Source organism: Coregonus clupeaformis, chromosome 10 (assembly GCF_020615455.1).
Source record: "Coregonus clupeaformis isolate EN_2021a chromosome 10, ASM2061545v1, whole genome shotgun sequence".
In the NCBI taxonomy this organism is placed as follows: Eukaryota; Metazoa; Chordata; class Actinopteri; order Salmoniformes; family Salmonidae; genus Coregonus; species Coregonus clupeaformis.
This window is the reverse complement of record NC_059201.1, coordinates 7,030,701-7,048,189: the sequence shown is the minus strand read 5'-3', so window position 1 is coordinate 7,048,189 and position 17,489 is coordinate 7,030,701. Positions and strand designations below refer to the sequence as shown.

Sequence of the window (17,489 nt, the reverse complement as noted above, 5' to 3'; positions counted from 1 at the left end):
GCACTATATAGGGAATAGAGTGCCATTCTCTGGTCAAAAGTAGTGCACTATATAGGGAATAGGGTGCCAATCTCTGGTCTAAAGTAGTGCACTATATAGGGAATAGGGTGTCATTCTCTGGTCTAAAGTAGTGCACTATATAGGGAATAGAGTGCCATTCTCTGGTCTAAAGTAGTGCACTATATAGGGAATAGGGTGCCATTCTCTGGTCTAAAGTAGTGCACTATATAGGGAATAGGGTGCCATTCTCTGGTCTAAAGTAGTGCACTATATAGGGAATAGGGTGCCATTCTCTGGTCTAAAGTAGTGCACTATATAGGGAATAGGGTGCCATTCTCTGGTCTAAAGTAGTGCACTATATAGGGAATAGGGTGCCATTCTCTGGTCTAAAGTAGTGCACTATATAGGGAATAGGGTGCCATTCTCTGGTCTAAAGTAGTGCACTATATAGGGAATAGGGTGCCATTCTCTGGTCTAAAGTAGTGCACTATATAGGGAATAGGGTGCCATTCTCTGGTCAAAAGTAGTGCACTATATAGGGAATAGAGTGCCATTCTCTGGTCAAAAGTAGTGCACTATAGGGAATAGGGTGCCATTCTCTGGTCAAAAGTAGTGCACTATATAGGGAATAGGGTGTCATTCTCTGGTCAAAAGTAGTGCACTATATAGGGAATAGGGTGCCATTCTCTGGTCAAAGTAGTGCACTATATAGGGAATAGGGTGCCATTCTCTGGTCTAAAGTAGTGCACTATATAGGGAATAGAGTGCCATTCTCTGGTCAAAAGTAGTGCACTATATAGGGAATAGAGTGCCATTCTCTGGTCAAAAGTAGTGCACTATATAGGGAATAGAGTGCCATTCTCTGGTCTAAAGTAGTGCACTATATAGGGAATAGGGTGCCATTCTCTGGTCAAAAGTAGTGCACTATATAGGGAATAGAGTGCCATTCTCTGGTCAAAAGTAGTGCACTATATAGGGAATAGAGTGCCATTCTCTGGTCAAAGTAGTGCACTATATAGGGAATAGAGTGCCATTCTCTGGTCAAAGTAGTGCACTATATAGGGAATAGAGTGCCATTCTCTGGTCTAAAGTAGTGCACTATATAGGGAATAGGGTGCCATTCTCTGGTCTAAAGTAGTGCACTATATAGGGAATAGGGTGCCATTCTCTGGTCTAAAGTAGTGCACTATATAGGGAATAGGGTGCCAATCTCTGGTCAAAAGTAGTGCACTATATAGGGAATAGAGTGCCATTTGGGATCCAGACAAACTGTAGCTATAACACTGGAATGGTGCAATAATAATTATACTCTGGTACCGTTTCTTGTAGCCTCCTGTTGAGATTGGCTTTCTTCCATTGAGGGAGGCTGAAGCTGGCAGCAGCAACTGACGGCAGGTCATACCCCTCATAGGTGCTGGAGGGCAGAGGTCAACGCCTAAGAGACAACCCACTATGAACTCCGATCTGAGGGGGGTCGGCTGGCTCCTATTATCTGACGTACTAGCTTCGGCCCCAAACGGCAGCCTGTTCCCTATATAGTGCACTACTTTTGACCAGGGCTCATAGGGTACATGGATAGTGTTCCATTTGGGATGCAAACACTGCGGACTGTAACCTACCAGCTGATCTCCCTCAGTGTAATAAGAGTTATGCGCGGGGATAGACTTAGCTATTTGGGGGCCCGTTTCAAAATGCTACTGGGGGGGTCCCCTACCCCAAAAAGGGAAATGTTCCCGCATAAATGAAGTTTTATGATGACTAATAACCTGGTATTAAAAAGACCTCTTCGGTTCCTGTGTTTCAGTACAGTTGGGACCCGGAGTAGAGGGGCTGAAATATTCCTGATAAGCTGCTTACTTACCCGAAGGCCCAGACGCGAGCGGGGGCTGCTCACTTGAAGGCACAGGGCAGCGGCGGCGTGGGGAAATCTCCCTTGCGAAGGGTATAGTGGTGGAGGTGGCCCAACCGGTGGGCCTTATAGTCCCTGGGCAGGGGAGATATGGCGCCTCTGGGCTTCAGGGGACGCTCATCTGGAAGCTTTACTAAGAGGATGTATGTCAACAGAATTGTGTGGAAAACAACATTGGCTCAGATTATAGAAGGTAAAGCCCCAGTTGAATGTGTTGCAGGTCCAAACAACTGTGGTGCCTGGAAAGGTTTAATAATAATAATAATAATATATTGTTTACACACAATAAACAACTGCTGCTAAGTCACCATATGATGTTCCTATTGTAATAGCAGGCCTGCAATCGAGCATGAACAAGCCTAAACAAATGCAAAACTTTAAAAGGCTGGTGGTGTCTTGTGTCATAGGGTTAGGGTTAGAATCTTATCTCCTATACACCCATGTCATGAGTCAGTAATAACGAAACAACCGTTACCTCTGAAATCATCCTGCTGTCATTCTTCCATTTCTGATGGAACAGAAAGTGTCTCCCACAGACAGTTATTATCTGAGGTGCCCAGCCTGGACAAAATAGACACCTCTCTGCCCAGGTAAGAGGAAGAAGACCTGTACAAAATGTAAATGACATTCAAAATGAGGCCAACATTAATATGCCTTCAACTGAATGGAGTAGCGTCTAATAATATAGCAGTGCACTACTTTCATATAGCTCTGGTCAAAAGTAATGCACTATAACGGGGAATAGGGTGCCATTTGGGACGAAAACATTCTCTTATAAACTCACTTCCCCCTCTACAATACCATTGGAATCCATTCCATCCCTTGAGTCGAGAATTTCAAACAAAAAGGCATGTCTTGGAATTCAGCTGATACAGTCAGGTAGGAAGAGGAATATTCAGCTGATACAATCAGGTAGGAAGAGGAATATTCAGCTGATACAGTCAGGTAGGAAGAGGAATATTCAGCTGATACAGTCAGGTAGGAAGAGGAATATTCAGCTGATACAGTCAGGTAGGAAGAGGAATATTCAGCTGATACAGTCAGGTAAGAAGAGGAATATTCAGCTGATACAGTCAGGTAGGAAGAGGAATATTCAGCTGATACAGTCAGGTAAGAAGAGGAATATTCAGCTGATACAGTCAGGTAGGAAGAGGAATTCTTATTTTCCTTTTTCAGGAATTATATTTGATATATATTCAATTATTTTATTTGCATGAAATGAGTTATTTCCCATAATTATGAACGTTTTGATAGTTTTATTCCCGAGCTAGGCCTAGCAGAGAACTTACTGTACAGTCTGCATGCCTCCACCTGACAGAGAAAGAGGACCACAAATAACAAATTATTTCCTCTTTCAGCAATGAAACTGCTAGGGCCAGTTTCCCGGACAGAGATTCTCTATTGAGTTTGCTTTTTAGTCCATGACTAGGCTTAATCTGTGTCCCGTGAAACCACCCCCTAATGTTCAATAGTCAGAAATGTCATGGTTGAATCGGTACCTGTGGAAACTCTTGAAATGCCCCAGTGGTCTCTTGGTTTTGATCGGAGGAGCCTCCAATAACAATCACAGGCCTACAGAGAGAGAGGTATCACACAATGACATCAACTGACAAGCTGAGACAACAAGAAATTGGAGTCCTCTGATCATTTTTTGCAGTGTGCGGATAGCATCCCTTCTTTTGAAAGGACCACTGAACATGAGTAGTAGGGTCTTCTGTTTGTGGAGTTCTAGCATACCAGCAGTTCATGTTAGCATTGGCCATTCCACCAAGTGCATGGATGAGTCCCGGTCCAGACACAACCAGACACGCACCTGGACTGGAGAGGAACAGACAGACAGAGGGACAGACAGGAAGACAGGCAGACACACACACAAAGGGTCAGACAGCCAGGCAGACATAATTAGCAATGCAAAAAAGCTATGAAACGGACCCTCACACACTACACGCTCCTGTAGTCTATGTAAGGGTAGTTAATATCACATGATTTAGGGAGAGCTGGTTTAGTAATAAAAAAGGTGGTTCAGACTTATGAGGCCTGTTCATTGCGCATTCCCACATACTTGATTCCTGAGGCTTGAGCTGCCATAGCTACTTCAATGACTGGAACACCAACTATTCCAAACATATATTCTACATTCTGTAGAGAGATACGTGTAGATACACTATATTTACATTAAAATAAAACAAATTTAGTCATTTAGCAGACGCTCTTATCCAGTGAGTGCATACATTTTCATACTGAATTGTATATGAATTGTTACAATGTAGTTTAGATTTTCTTTGCATTGACACACACTTTGGCATGCATCAACAAGGGAGTTAACATATGCTATTCCACATAAACATCTAAATGTTTTGCTACAACAATATTCATAGTTAGCTATACCAGTGCAATGACCTTTGGCACACTTTCACAACTCGTAGTGCTACATTCTCACTGCCAAGGACATGATCAGCGACTAATATATTCTTAGCAACACGGTTACACAGTATAACACGGTTTTATATAAATTGCACACACTTTATCTGAGCTTTTAGTGCCTCTGCAATGAGCTGAGCCCCAGTCACATCTTCCATTATTATTGTCGAGAAATCTGTTCAAAGTGCAAACGAGGTTAGCAAGGAATTATTGGACTTGTTGTTCAGTAGCTTATAAATCGTGTTTAGATCTCTTGCAAATCATTAGTTTTTGTCTGCTTTCCAGCATGCATTACATGAGTAGCTACAAGCGATAGGTATTTTGATAGCCACTTACTCCACAAAGTTAAAATTTGAGTGACAGGATTTCTTCTGGCACTACTGCCCCTGTCTAAAGTATAACACGTTAATACCCCTTCCGGGTTCACGGCCAATCACATGAGCCGTGCTTCTTCTTCGTCTTCTTTTTCTTCTTCAGTGGGGTTTATAGGCAGTCGGCATCCAACGTTATGGTGCATTACTGCCCCCTGCTGTACTGCAGTGTGGACATGAGCCGTGCAAGAGCAGTCATGAATATTTAATAAACTAGTAGCCTTTTTCTTTTTGTATTGCAAGAAATACATAACAAGCTCTCAATATGTGTTCAGTGGCGGCTCCTGAAAAAATTCTCAGGGGGGGCAATTTTTCTGATGATTTAGGTGACCTACACACATTTTTAAAAAGATATGTCCAGCAACAACATGAAGACAGGGGCAGCATATAAGTCAATACCAGAAGCATTTATTGACTGATCTCAAAAGTGTTGGCTTACAAAAGCAAAATAAGTTATCACAGTAAAAATAATCAAGGGTGTTCTTTCACATTCCTCAACACTGCATAAACAATATGTATGGCTTTGTAAAAATGAACAACCATATTCTGGCCAATTGTATAGATTTGTAAATATGAACAACCATATTCTGGCCAATTGTATAGATTTGTAAAAATGAACATGAACAGATTTTATTTTTTTGAATGGCAGTACCTTTCAAACATGTCTGCTTGCAGTAAGGTAGCACTCACAAGGTGGCCAGAGAAAGAGAACCTTTCTTTGGTGTGATCCAGGATGGTGTTGCAGACCTCTTCAGACAGCCTCTGCTTCTCCTCTTCTCTCAAAGCTGTTCTGGGTCTTTTGGCTCCTGTTGCTTCTTGCAGCTGCTGTTGAGAGGAGTCCCTGAAGGCAAACAGACCAATGTGTTTGTTGGCTTTGTACAGTATTGTTGTCTATGTGATGCACAGGTATATGCAATGTATCCATGTATAGTACAAATACTTCAGTTCCACTTAAAATGGGCAGGGATGCATAAAGTCTTTAGTGTTTAAGTTAGCCTTTGTGTCTCACATAGCCTGGATGTTCAGCACAGTATACAGTGGTGCTCATAAGCTTATGATCCCATGCTAAAGTTGACTAAAAAGAGGAATAAAAAAGAAAAAGAAAATTGGTGTCCTTAAAGGTTGGATTTTCCAACTTTTTTAATTAAGTCATTAAGATCAATTTCCAAAAGATGATTTTTTATTTTTTTATTCCTCTTTTTAGTCAGCTTTAGAATGTGTTCATACACTTATGAGCACCACTGTACAGTACACATAGTATATAAAATAAGATAGATTACACCACTGGCCATATATAATGAGAATAATGTAATTTCAAACACAAATGCAGTCTCCTTTCATGCATACATTTTCAAATAAAGCTCTGCTTTGAGAAAGATCGAATGATATTGTTTAATCTTTATCTTACCTTATGGCCTGCACACTGCTTGCGAAGCTGTCGAGGGCACGTTTGATAAAGACAGCATCGATGTCCTTCTTCTGTAGCTTCTGGTACGGTGGGCTGGTCAAATGAACCCAATGAACCCGTCCGGATGGCTTCAAAACATTCTATGAGGTCGTCTCGATTCTCGTAGACAGTGTTCACGACTCTGCTGTTGCTAACCTCATCGTTGTGGCGGCGGACAGCTAGCCTGTATCCCTCATCCAGTTGAGTGGCAATATTCACTCTCCCCAAAGCAGACAATCTCAAACAGCTATCAATGTGGGTCTTTGACAGCTCATTTTTCTTAATCTTTTCTGAAAGATGGTGCATGTCGGTTACACCAGTCGCTGTCCAAGCGGTGCTGTCTGCCGTGCCTTCAGGGTGAAAGAGTAGTTTCTTAGTTACGTTCATGGTTACGTCACGCTACGTATGACGAAAGCGCGTAAGTGCAAGCCCTCAGAAACCCATAGAGATTGTATTGAAAGCTCTGAAATTTGAAAAAAATATTTTTACATTAGAGGCTATGAGAGACTTCTGGGGCGATTTTCAACCTGACTGAAATCGCCCCAAAACGGGCGGGGACATTTGAAGCACGACTTTAGCCTGATTGGACATTTAGTGGCTGGCAGATCAGACGTCTAGATTAGAACACTGAACTACTGTTGCCGTGATATAATTGATTAGAAAAAAAATCCCTTCCTTTTCCCGTTTGGCAGTGCGTCGCCCATATCGCCCTATTGAACACACCGCCCCTGTATGTGTTTATAACTGCACTTAACTGCACTTAACTCAATTAAGTCCTGAGTGGCGCAGTGGTCTAAGGCACTGCATCGCAGTGCTAACTGTGTCACTAGAGATCCTGGTTCGAATCCAGGCTCTGTCGCAGCCGGCCGCGACCGGGAGACTCATGGGCGGCGCACAATTCGTCCAGGGTAGGGGAGGGAATGGCCGGCCGGGATGTAGCTCAGTTGATAGAGCATGGCGTTTGCAACGCCAGGGTTGTGGGTTCGATTCCCACGGGGGACCAGTATAAAAAAATATGTATTCACTAACTGTAAGTCGCTCTGGATAAGAGCGTCTGCTAAATGACTAAAAATGTAAAAATGTAAAAGTCATTATGAGTGTATGACAGTATGAAAAAAAAATGTATGCACTCACTAACTGTAAGTCGCTCTGGATAAGAGCTTCTGCTAAATGACTAAAATGTCAAATGTAAATGACTTGAGTGTATGCATTATAGATATAGGCTTCATAGAAAGTGTTACAAATGTTCTCCTGTCATCTTATAGGAGATCCATTCATGGATTTAGTTATGGCTTGAGAATGTGACTGGTCTACAGAGTTTTCTCCTTTATGTCTGTCTTTATATATATATATGGCACCCTTTTTTATATGTGACAACAACTTTTCTGTATTATGTGTATTTCACAATCAATAATAATAAACGGTACTTCACTATGAATACTTTTGACTATGTGGTTTGAAGTACTTTACCGTTATCGTGCACAAACATTAAGACTGTTATAGACAGAAATCAATGCAGTAATGTTTTATTAAATAAAGGCTCTGATTAAAATATAATATTAATGAAATCAGGCATTTAGCTAATTCTTCTTCCCAGAAGCTCCTCTGAATGGTTTGGAGATGGCTCTGGAGAGAGCGTGTAACACCCTGACTATGAGAGGGCGTTTACGGGACTGGGACTCCTGGGGAGCAGGGGCCGTGTGGTTGTCAGGTCCTCCTTGGGAGGGGAAGTGGATGGAACCTCTGGAACCTCACACTCAGCATCTGTCATAAGAACATTTCATAATCAGAAAATGAATGTGTGTGTTTGTGTCTGTCCGTCTGTCTGCCTGTCTGTCTGCCTGCCTGTCCGCCTGCATGTCTGTCTGTCTGCCTGTCCGTCTGTCTGTCTGCCGTCCATCTGCCTGCCTGTCTGTCCATCTGCCTGTCTGTCTGTCTGCATGTCTGTCCGTCTGTCTGCCTGTATCTGTTGTCACTGTTTTAACAAGCTTGTCATAGGGTGATATATCAATATAACATCGATGCTTATCACTTACCCTGTGAAATATGAGTCTCTCTGAGACGTTTGGTAGGCAGCCAATCCAGTTCAGGGTGTCTCTTCGGTTCCCCCTTTGTCTTGAACAGCTGTTGACAAAACACATCAGGACAACTGAGCCTGTGTAAAATACAGAGTGTGCATCCAAAAGGCACCCTATTCGCTATAGGCACTACTTTTGACAAGGGCCCATAGAGCGCTGGTCAAAAGTAGTGCACTATATAGGGAATAGGGTGCCATTTGGGACATAGCCATTGACTCTCTCCCATGTGTATTAGGATTGTATTACAGCGTCCTCACTCAACCTCCTCAAGACAATGACAACAGTATTGTTCTAATGCTGAGAGACAATAGGTGTGTAGTGAATCTGTAGGGTAAATTTCAGCCCTGCCTTACAGAGGTAATCTCAAAACACAGAGCACCCTACCTTAATCATGATCTTTGGAAACGTATGCATTTTCGGTAGGAAATGCCACTTCCTGTTCTTCTTAGTCTCTTCCCCTCTGGCAGAGGGAAGGCGGGCCATGCCGTCAGCCTTTACATCAGCCGGGCTAAGGCTCCTGGCAGGGAATTCCTCAGTAGCATTAAGGTCAGCTACAACACCATGAATGATGTCACTTGCGGCATTGCTGGTGTCTGAGTGAGAAGAGCACGCTAGTGTGACCGACCTGTGTACAATAACTGGGAGAAGAGGACGCAGCCATGGAAGTTAGTCACTGCGTCCCAAATGGCATTCTCTTCACTATAGTGTACTACTTTTGACCAGGGCCCATAGGGTCTGGTCAAAAGTAGTGCACTAAATATGGAATAAGGTGCCATTCTGGACACAACCAGTGAATTTTACATCATAAAAACGCAATGTATTGAGCATCATGTTACAATTAAGTCCTATGCAGATGAAAATAGATACTTTCACTTACCATCCTCCATTGCAGACTTGGACCCATAAGTCAGGCTGTCCATCACCACGTCTGTCATCAACTTGATGACCTGATCCAAAACCATTTCAGCCGAGGGTGGCATAGGCCTTCCCATACACTGCCCCAGGAGTCTCCTAACAGAAGTCTGGGCAAAGTTGTAAATGAGCTCTGAGGCATCGTCCTTTGACAGCTTCCTCAGGGCTGGTTTAGGCAGCGCTGGTTGAGAGAGGCTTCTGTGGCCAGCCATGGATTGAAGCTGGCGGCTTATGGTTATCTCCAGAATGAGACCGTGGACCTTTGCGATCAGGTTGTCAGACGCACCTTGAAGGGCTTCAATCTGACAGGAGCCTATCCAGATTTTCTTCTGCTGAAGTCATCTCTGGGTCGTCCGTCTTCAATGTGTCCATTATAGTTTTCACTATGATATTGGTGTCAGATATGTTTATTTCTTGTTGGCTCACAAGCGTTGACCGTGAACCTGTCTCTGCCATTGCGATAGAGGTATGGGATTCTGTCCTGTGATCTCATCGGCAGCGCTCATGTCAGGCAACTGGTCAAGGCTCTCCAGTAAAGAGTCTAACATGTTAGTGGCTATCAGACACTCCTGCCCAACAGATGAACTCTCAGAGTTGGCTACTCTACACTTGATCTCATTTAGGATCAAGCTGAGCATCTTCTTTGCAGTTTTGCTAAAGCCTTCTTGGCTGACTGCCACTGTTACGTCTTTTAGAGCCACAAGAGGTTTGCAACTTTCACTCAATCCCACTGCCGTGGAGAGGAGAGGCTCTCTTCAAACTGTTGTTGCTCACAACTGACATACTCCTGGTGGGCAGAGTGACATCCTCACTGCATGTGTCAATTACATGGTGGTCTGTTGAAGAGCCACTTGAAGACACAAGGGCTTTAGACCTTTAGCCAAACAGACTTTTGACAAAGGCTTCTCACTTCTCACAGACGGAGGCGGCTCCTGTCCTCAACAAGAGCAGTGTCAGGGGACTTAATGCGTCTGAGTGTCTCCACAGGGGGTGGAGTCCAGCACATCTTTGGCTGTGGTGACTGACACTGGTGGAAAAGAGAAAAAGATGTTCAGTCTATCCTTTACTCTGTGGTACATGGTTTGAGCAGCATCCAATAAGTTGTCAAAGACAACTCTGGGTTTGAGCTGGGACTCCAGCTTTTTCTCTCCTAGTGGGAAGGAGTCTGCGTCGTCCACAGTGTACTGGGATACACTTTCAAGGTCTTGCATGATAATATTTACTATATCTTCGGCTGTAGAAACCACATGGTGAGAAGGTGGTGCTAGGCATGCCCTGTAGCAAAGAATGGTTGGCTTTGCTAGCAGCTCTGAGAATGGTCTCACTCACAATGTGTTTGGCCTTAGCTCGGAACTCAGTACTGTAAAAGCTCTGGATGGAAATGTTAGAGGTTCTGCTGGCTGCACTAAGAGATCGCATGAGTGTGGCAATCTCGGCTGACGTCACATCACTCAAAATGGTGAGGTCCTCCAATTTCGAAATTATCGAGTCCAACTTCTGGTTGAAGTCGAAGGATGAATTTGTCTTGCTCTCCCAACGGAAGCGGAGCAGTCTTCCTTTGAAGTGTCCACCCTCAGCACCGAGATCACCTGTTTGATTACCCCTTTAGTGCAGGTGTCGAGGGTGAGCTGGTGGGCTGAGGACTTAGAAGGGGTCTTACTGTCTGTCTTCTGTACAGGGAGATTCCTCCACAGTGGCCTCAGTTACAGGAGATACCTCCACAGTGGCCTCAGTTACAAGTAGTCCAGTTGCAGAGAGCTCGATTTGCACAGGAATATATTTTCCCTCAGTGAGATGGTTGAGGTGAACAGCTTCCTTAGTTTGTCCAGGGTTTTGGTGTAAATCTTCTGGGAACCTGAACTCACTTCCACCCAGAATATTTTGCGACCTGGTTTCGGACGCTTGGAGGCCTTATTGACCTCATATACCTCATGCAGGTCGGAAATAATTCCACCAAAGAGATCAGAGGATGCCTCCTCAATATTCTCTGAGGAAACATGGACAGATAGGATTTCCGACAGTTTCCACAAGTGTCGGTTTTATCCAGCGCAGCAGTATATGTCGCAGCTGCATCCTGAATGACCTGAGTGATGCATTGCTCAGCTTTGACAATATACTCCTCCACTGGCTGACCAAGGAGGATGTCAACTTTATCAGCAGTGGCGCTCCTTCTGAATACTCACATTCTCCTTTGATGGGCATGGGTTGTTGAAGATAATGCTCTCAGTGACCATCTTAGAGGAGGCAGAGATGAGTCGAGAAACAGAGATCTGTATATTGTCGAGGTGGACATCTCTGGGTGCTTTATCACAGCAGCCTTCCTCCAAAATGGCAGACGGGCCCTGGAGGATGTCAGAGATATCCATGTCCTCAATTGGTCTCTACCAGAGACGATAGTAGGTCTCTGGCTGCCAGGTTGGTAGGTCTCTGGTTCTCGAGCTCTGTTTTGATTGCTTGGACAGGCAGTTGCCAGAGCAACAACAGAGCGAGAACACAACTGCTTCAAGGTGGAGTCAGAAAAAGATGATGACAGATCTGTCATGGACATGGTGGAGAGTTGACTCTCAGAGACAAACGGGCTGAGTTTGACAGACACCTGTCTGACCAAGTCCCCAGCAAGAGCTCTCTTATCTATTGCTCCACTAGCTGAGTTGTGGGAGCAGGCACTCTGTGGCCTTGACGGGTTCCTGTTATCCAAAAATCCTGTTGTCAAAAACCTCAAGTACAAGATCCACAACATCGGATGACACTTCTGTCATTCTGTTGTCAGACAGAAATGTACTTGGATGAATGGTGCCTGCATTCACAGTCCAGTCAGCAAATGGAGTTGTTGGACTGACTCTGGACTAGTGGAACTAGACAGGTTTCACTTTGACCTTGGCCAAAGAGCTCTGCCATTTGAGCAGAACTGATCTTAGGACCTTCGATTTGGAAATGTTCAGCAGTGGGTTGTTGTTGGACAGTCTGGTGGATGGTCTGCTAGCCGATCTGTGAACCACTAGGCTTTGTATTTCTGCCGGAAATGGCAGTTAGAAAATAGGTCAAGGGGCTGGTCGCTCTCCCCCTCATTTCCTCCGTTGGCTTTAGCCTTGGTGATGCTATCTATGATGATGACTATGACCTGTCCAGCCAGAGGACCCAAGATGGCCTCAAGCTCCCTCTCTAACTCAAGGGGGAGACTTGTGGCCGAGCGCAATATGCTCTATGGCATGGGAATACATCTTAGAAGTCGCCATGCTTAGCATCTCTGGACAAACTGTTGACTTGCTGAGATACTTCCAGTCAGCGGATCTAGAGTTCCCTGACTGACACTTCGCATTAGCTCAGCCAATCTGGAGGTGAGAAGGTTTATAACCAACTCGACAATACCCATCATTAACTTGCCGTCCGTGATATTTTGCTAAGTCTGTATTTCTCCTGTCTACCTCGTTTGGCGGCAGTACGATGTCACTCTGCGACTGGCCGCTCTGGACCATGTCTGAGACAGAGTCCTCAGAGATTCCAAACACAGATCTCAGTGGTGCTGAGTGTGGTCTGTGTCTCATCTCTCTATCGCCACCCTCAGGTGAGGAGACATATCGCTCTTCGTTCTCACTCAGCAAAGAGGTCATGGACCTGCAGAATGCAAACAGAAATGAATAGTACATGGTAACAAAATAAAAAATATGATCCAAGACTTTGGGACACAAACTCAACCTTGTTATTGTTATTCAAAGGAAGCATTGTGAACCATCTCAAACCACACTCAGACCAAACATTAACATTCAGAGTAAACGTTTTAGAGTGGTTGTGTAGTATCTACGTAGTATTTCTCACTAAGTGGATCTGGAATGGATATTTGTACCTATAACAGGAAAGGCCTGCAAAAAGAGGAGGGGATAGAGCTAGGTATCTGTGAGAGGCGTGGATAGGGCTAGGTACCTGTGAGAGGAGGTGATAGGGCTAGGTACCTGTGAGAGGAGGGGATAAGGCTAGGTACCTGTGAGAGGCATGGATAGGGCTAGGTACCTGTGAGAGGCTGGGATAGGGCTAGGTACCTGTGAGGGGCGTGGATAGGGCTAGGTACCTGTGAGAGGAGGGGATAGGGCTAGGTAGCTGTGAGAGGAGGGGATAGGGCGAGGTACCTGTGAGAGGAGGGGAAAGGCGTGGGAGTGCGTGTGCTGTAGGCGGTTCTGGCGCTGGTGCACTTGCTGGGTCCTCCACTACAGCTGAATCTGACGCTGCGGCCAGAGAGAGGTCACCTCTCCTGCCTCATTACTTCCTGATCCAGAAGAGCTTGGCGAATCAGAGAGCTCTATCTGCATGGTGAGGTCAAGGGCGGAACAACCACAGTGGATGTAGACTCCATCACCCATGCTACAATATCCATGCACTTGGCACTAAACTCATGTCTGCTCATCTGCAATGTTAAAAGACCATACAGAGTTAGTTTGTTAAAGGGGCTGCACTGATATAAAACTTAGAACCATTTACTCAAACTTGTCAATTAAAGCAGTGGTTCAGGATTAAAGGTCCTGCAGGATTTCCCAAATGAATATTTGGTCCATTTTACCAACATTAACTACTTTAGAGGTGACTATAACTCACCCCGACACGCATATTCTCACTCAGCAGATTCCAATGGCTGAAAAGTAAATAAATGCAAGTACACAATGAATTACATTACCTCTATTCTCTTAGGACTACGTTATGGATGGACATTACCTCTATTATCTTAGATTACGTTATGGATGGAAATTACTCTATTATCTTAGATTACGTTATGGATGGACCTCTATGGAACTAGGCTACACCCAGACATCCCTGATTGGTTATTTGGTCCGTTGAGTCCTTTGTATTTGCCCCGAGACTATAGGAGACTTCAATCTCCCTCACCTCCTTCTTCAAAACCCATTGGATGAGAAGGTCAGAAGGGCGGGACCTCTGGCTTTCTCATCCAATGGGTTTTGAGGAGGCGAGAAGAGAGGACACGAGGAGTATGCAATTGAGACAGGGAACATATCTAGGGGATGATGGGGAAGCCAAAGAGCAACTTACTCGTCCTTCATGTCCTGCACAAAGGTGTGTAGGTCTGGGTAGCTTCTCTTTCCCCTGCTGAGGTGAGGCTGGTCTGGGAGGTTGCATCCTTGTGGGTCACGGTAGTGAAGGTCACCACTGCAGCCTGATGGCGACAACAGAAAGCAGAGTTAGGCTGGAATTCAATTTTGGTCATTAAAACACAAAATATCTAAATGAAATGTCATACATGTAATAGAAAAAATACATCATACCTCCTGTGACTGAGATGGGATGGCAACAGCCTCGTCCATCTCACTCTCTCCTTCGACCTCCTGCGACTGAGATGGGATGGCAACAGCCTCGTCCATCTCAATCTCTCCTTCAACCTCCTGCGACTGAGAGATGGGATGGCAACAGCCTCGTCCATCTCACTCTCTCTCCTTCAACCTCCTGCGACTGAGATGGGATGGCAACAGCCTCGTCCAACTCAATCTCTCCTTCAACCTCCTGCGACTGAGATGGGATGGCAACAGCCTCGTCCAACTCACTCTCTCCTTCAACCTCCTGCGACTGAGATGGGATGGCAACAGCCTCGTCCAACTCACTCTCTCCTTCAACCTCCTGCGACTGAGATGGGATGGCAACAGCCTCGGCCCAACTCACTCTCTCCTTCAACCTCCTGCGACTGAGATGGGATGGCAACAGCCTCGTCCAACTCACTCTCTCCTTCAACCTCCTGTGACTGAGTTGGGGTATCTGTCTCTAGAACAGCCTCGTTCAACTTGGTCAGTCTCTCAGCCTCTCTGTGATCTTTATGGGATCTAGATAGAGAAAAAGGAATCTCTCTTAGGTCACTGCTATAATGTGAGTGTGAGGATGTGTTCCCATTATAGAATTAGAATCATAGAATTAGAATGAATCATTCTAGAATTAGAATAGATATATAGAATAGGCTCCAATACTCTTGAGATGACTCGGCCTATCCAGAGCCAAATATTTAGAGAATTCTGCCAACTTTTAAAAGGACTCATGTTAGCGCCTTGGAGCCTTTCATTTATCCTTTCATTATAAGTACATTCTAATTATAGATGTTCAGTTACATAGCATTGTTTAAAATGTCAATATTGCCCATGGGGAGCCAGCTGTCATATGGATATCTACTGTGTCATGTAATGTATACATAAACTCAGCAAAAAAGAAACGCCCCTTTTTCAGGATCTTTCAAAGATAATTCCTAAAATCCAAATAACTACAGATCTTCATTGTAAAGGGGTTTAAACACTGTTTCCCATGCTAGTCCCCTGTAGCTCAGTTGGTAGAGCAAGGCGCTTTGCAACGCCAGGGTTGTGGGTTCAGTTTACGGGGGGCCAGTATGAAAATGTATGCACTCACTAACTGTAAGTCGCTCTGGATAAGAGCGTCTGCTAAATGACTAAAATGTAAAATGTTGTTCAATGAACCATAAACAATTAATGAACATGCACCTGTGGAACGGTCATTAAGACACAAACAGCTTACAGACGGCAGTTATGAAAACTTAGGACACTAAAGAGGCCTTTCTACTGACTCTGAAAAACACCAAAGAAAGATGCCCAGGGTCTGCCACTGCGAAGATGCCCGTACGTGGTCTGCCACCCCGTCATGTCTCCCTGTAGCGCTGTCTTAGGCGTCTCACAGTACGGACATTGCAATTTATTGCCCTGGCCACATCTGCAGTCCTCATGCCTCCTTGCAGCATGCCTAAGGCATGTTCACGCAGATGAGGCCAGGGCAATAAATTGCAATGTCCGTACTGTGAGATGCCTAAGACAGCGCTTACAGGGGAGACAGGACGGACAGCTGATCGTCCTCGCAGTGGCAGACCACGTGTAACAACACCTGCACAGGATCGGCACATCCGAACATCAAACCTGCGGGACAGGTACAGGATGGCAACAACAACTGCCTGAGTTACACCAGAATGCACAATCCCTCCATCAGTGCTCAGACTGTCCGCAATGGGCTGAGAGAGGCTGGACTGAGGGGTTGTAGGCCTGTTGTAAGGCAAGTCCTCACCAGACATCACTGGCAACAACGTCGCCTATGGGCACAAACCCACCGTCGCTGGACCAGACAGGACTGGCAAAAAGTGCTCTTCACTGATGAGTCGCGGTTTTGTCTCACCAGGGGTGATGGTCGGATTCGCGTTTATCGTCAAAGGAATGAGCGTTACACCGCAGGCCTGTACTCTGGAGCGGGATCGATTTGGAGGTGGAGGGTCCATCATGGTCTGGGGCGGTGTGTCACAGCATCATCGGACGAGCTTGTTGTCATTGCAGGGAAATCTCAACGCTGTGCACAGAGGAAGACATCCTCCTCCCTCAGTTGGTACCCTTCCTGCAGGCTCATCTTGTACACGACCCTCCAGCATGACAATGCCACCAGCCATACTGCTCGTTCTGTGCGTGATTTCCTGCAAGACAGGAATGTCAGTGTTCTGCCATGGTCAGCGAAGAGCCTGTATCTGTTGGATTGGAGGGTGAGGGCTAGGGCCATTCCCCCAGAAATGTCTGGGAACTTGCTGGTGCCTTTGGTGGAAGAGTGGGGTAACATCTCACAGCAAGAACTGGCAAATCTGGTGCAGTCCATGAGGAGTAGATGCACTGCAGTACTTATTGCAGCTGGTGGCCACACCAGATACTGTTACTTTGATTTTGACCCCCTTTGTTCTGTTAGTCACATGTCTGTGGAACTTGTTCAGTTTATGTCTCAGTTGTTGAATCTTGTTATGTTCCATACAAATATTTACACGTTAAGTTTGCTGAAAATAAACGCAGTTGACAGTGAGAGGACGTTTTTTTGTTGCTGAGTTTATATCTCAATGTCCCAACTCTATAAATACATAGCTCTGGGCCTACCTCTCCATAGGCGGTGACCTTTGACCCACTACTGAATCTGTATCTGTAGGCCATGTGATCCTGCAACCAGTCACAAATGTAGTCATTAGTGTAAATCACTTACCTGACTTCCTTCATAACATCAGCTTCATTGATGGGGTCATCCAGGTCTATGAGGGTGAGGTCATTCCCACTGACCTCTGACCTCTGAAAGACAGCACAAAGTCATGTTTAGATGTCACCTACTGTGTCGCCTTTTGCCGTGCTCAAAACAACTGGGAAATCTGACTTCCGACTTCAGTGCGTTCAAGACAACTGGAAATCGGGAAAAAAACAAGCTCCGAACTGGGAAAAATCTTTTGAAACAGTCATCCAACTTCGGAATTCCAAGTCGGAAGCAGCGGCTTGGCGGGTCAGTGTTTTGGAGGACGCCTGACTCGACCTTCGCCTCTCCCGAGCCCGGGCTGGGGAGTTGCA

At 45.2% G+C, this 17,489-nt stretch overlaps 2 long non-coding RNA genes across 3 annotated transcripts; both read right to left on the bottom strand.

Moving 5' to 3' along the window:
• Positions 1–1,954: 1,954 nt before the first annotated feature.
• On the bottom strand, positions 1,955–4,719 carry LOC121575778. Of its 2 annotated transcripts, none has more exons than XR_006661506.1 (6): positions 4,667–4,719; positions 3,972–4,073; positions 3,647–3,727; positions 3,409–3,481; positions 2,385–3,220; positions 1,955–2,042 (listed from the first exon to the last, which is right to left on the bottom strand). It is a non-coding gene; the product is annotated as an uncharacterized LOC121575778 (long non-coding RNA). The 2 variants fall into 2 exon arrangements; XR_006661507.1 differs by having other exon boundaries at positions 1,960–2,037.
• Positions 4,720–13,457: 8,738 nt separating this feature from the next.
• Positions 13,458–14,238, bottom strand: LOC121575749. The gene is made up of 3 exons (XR_006661505.1): positions 14,176–14,238; positions 13,726–13,762; positions 13,458–13,537 (listed from the first exon to the last, which is right to left on the bottom strand). It is a non-coding gene; the product is annotated as an uncharacterized LOC121575749 (long non-coding RNA).
• Positions 14,239–17,489: the final 3,251 nt, after the last annotated feature.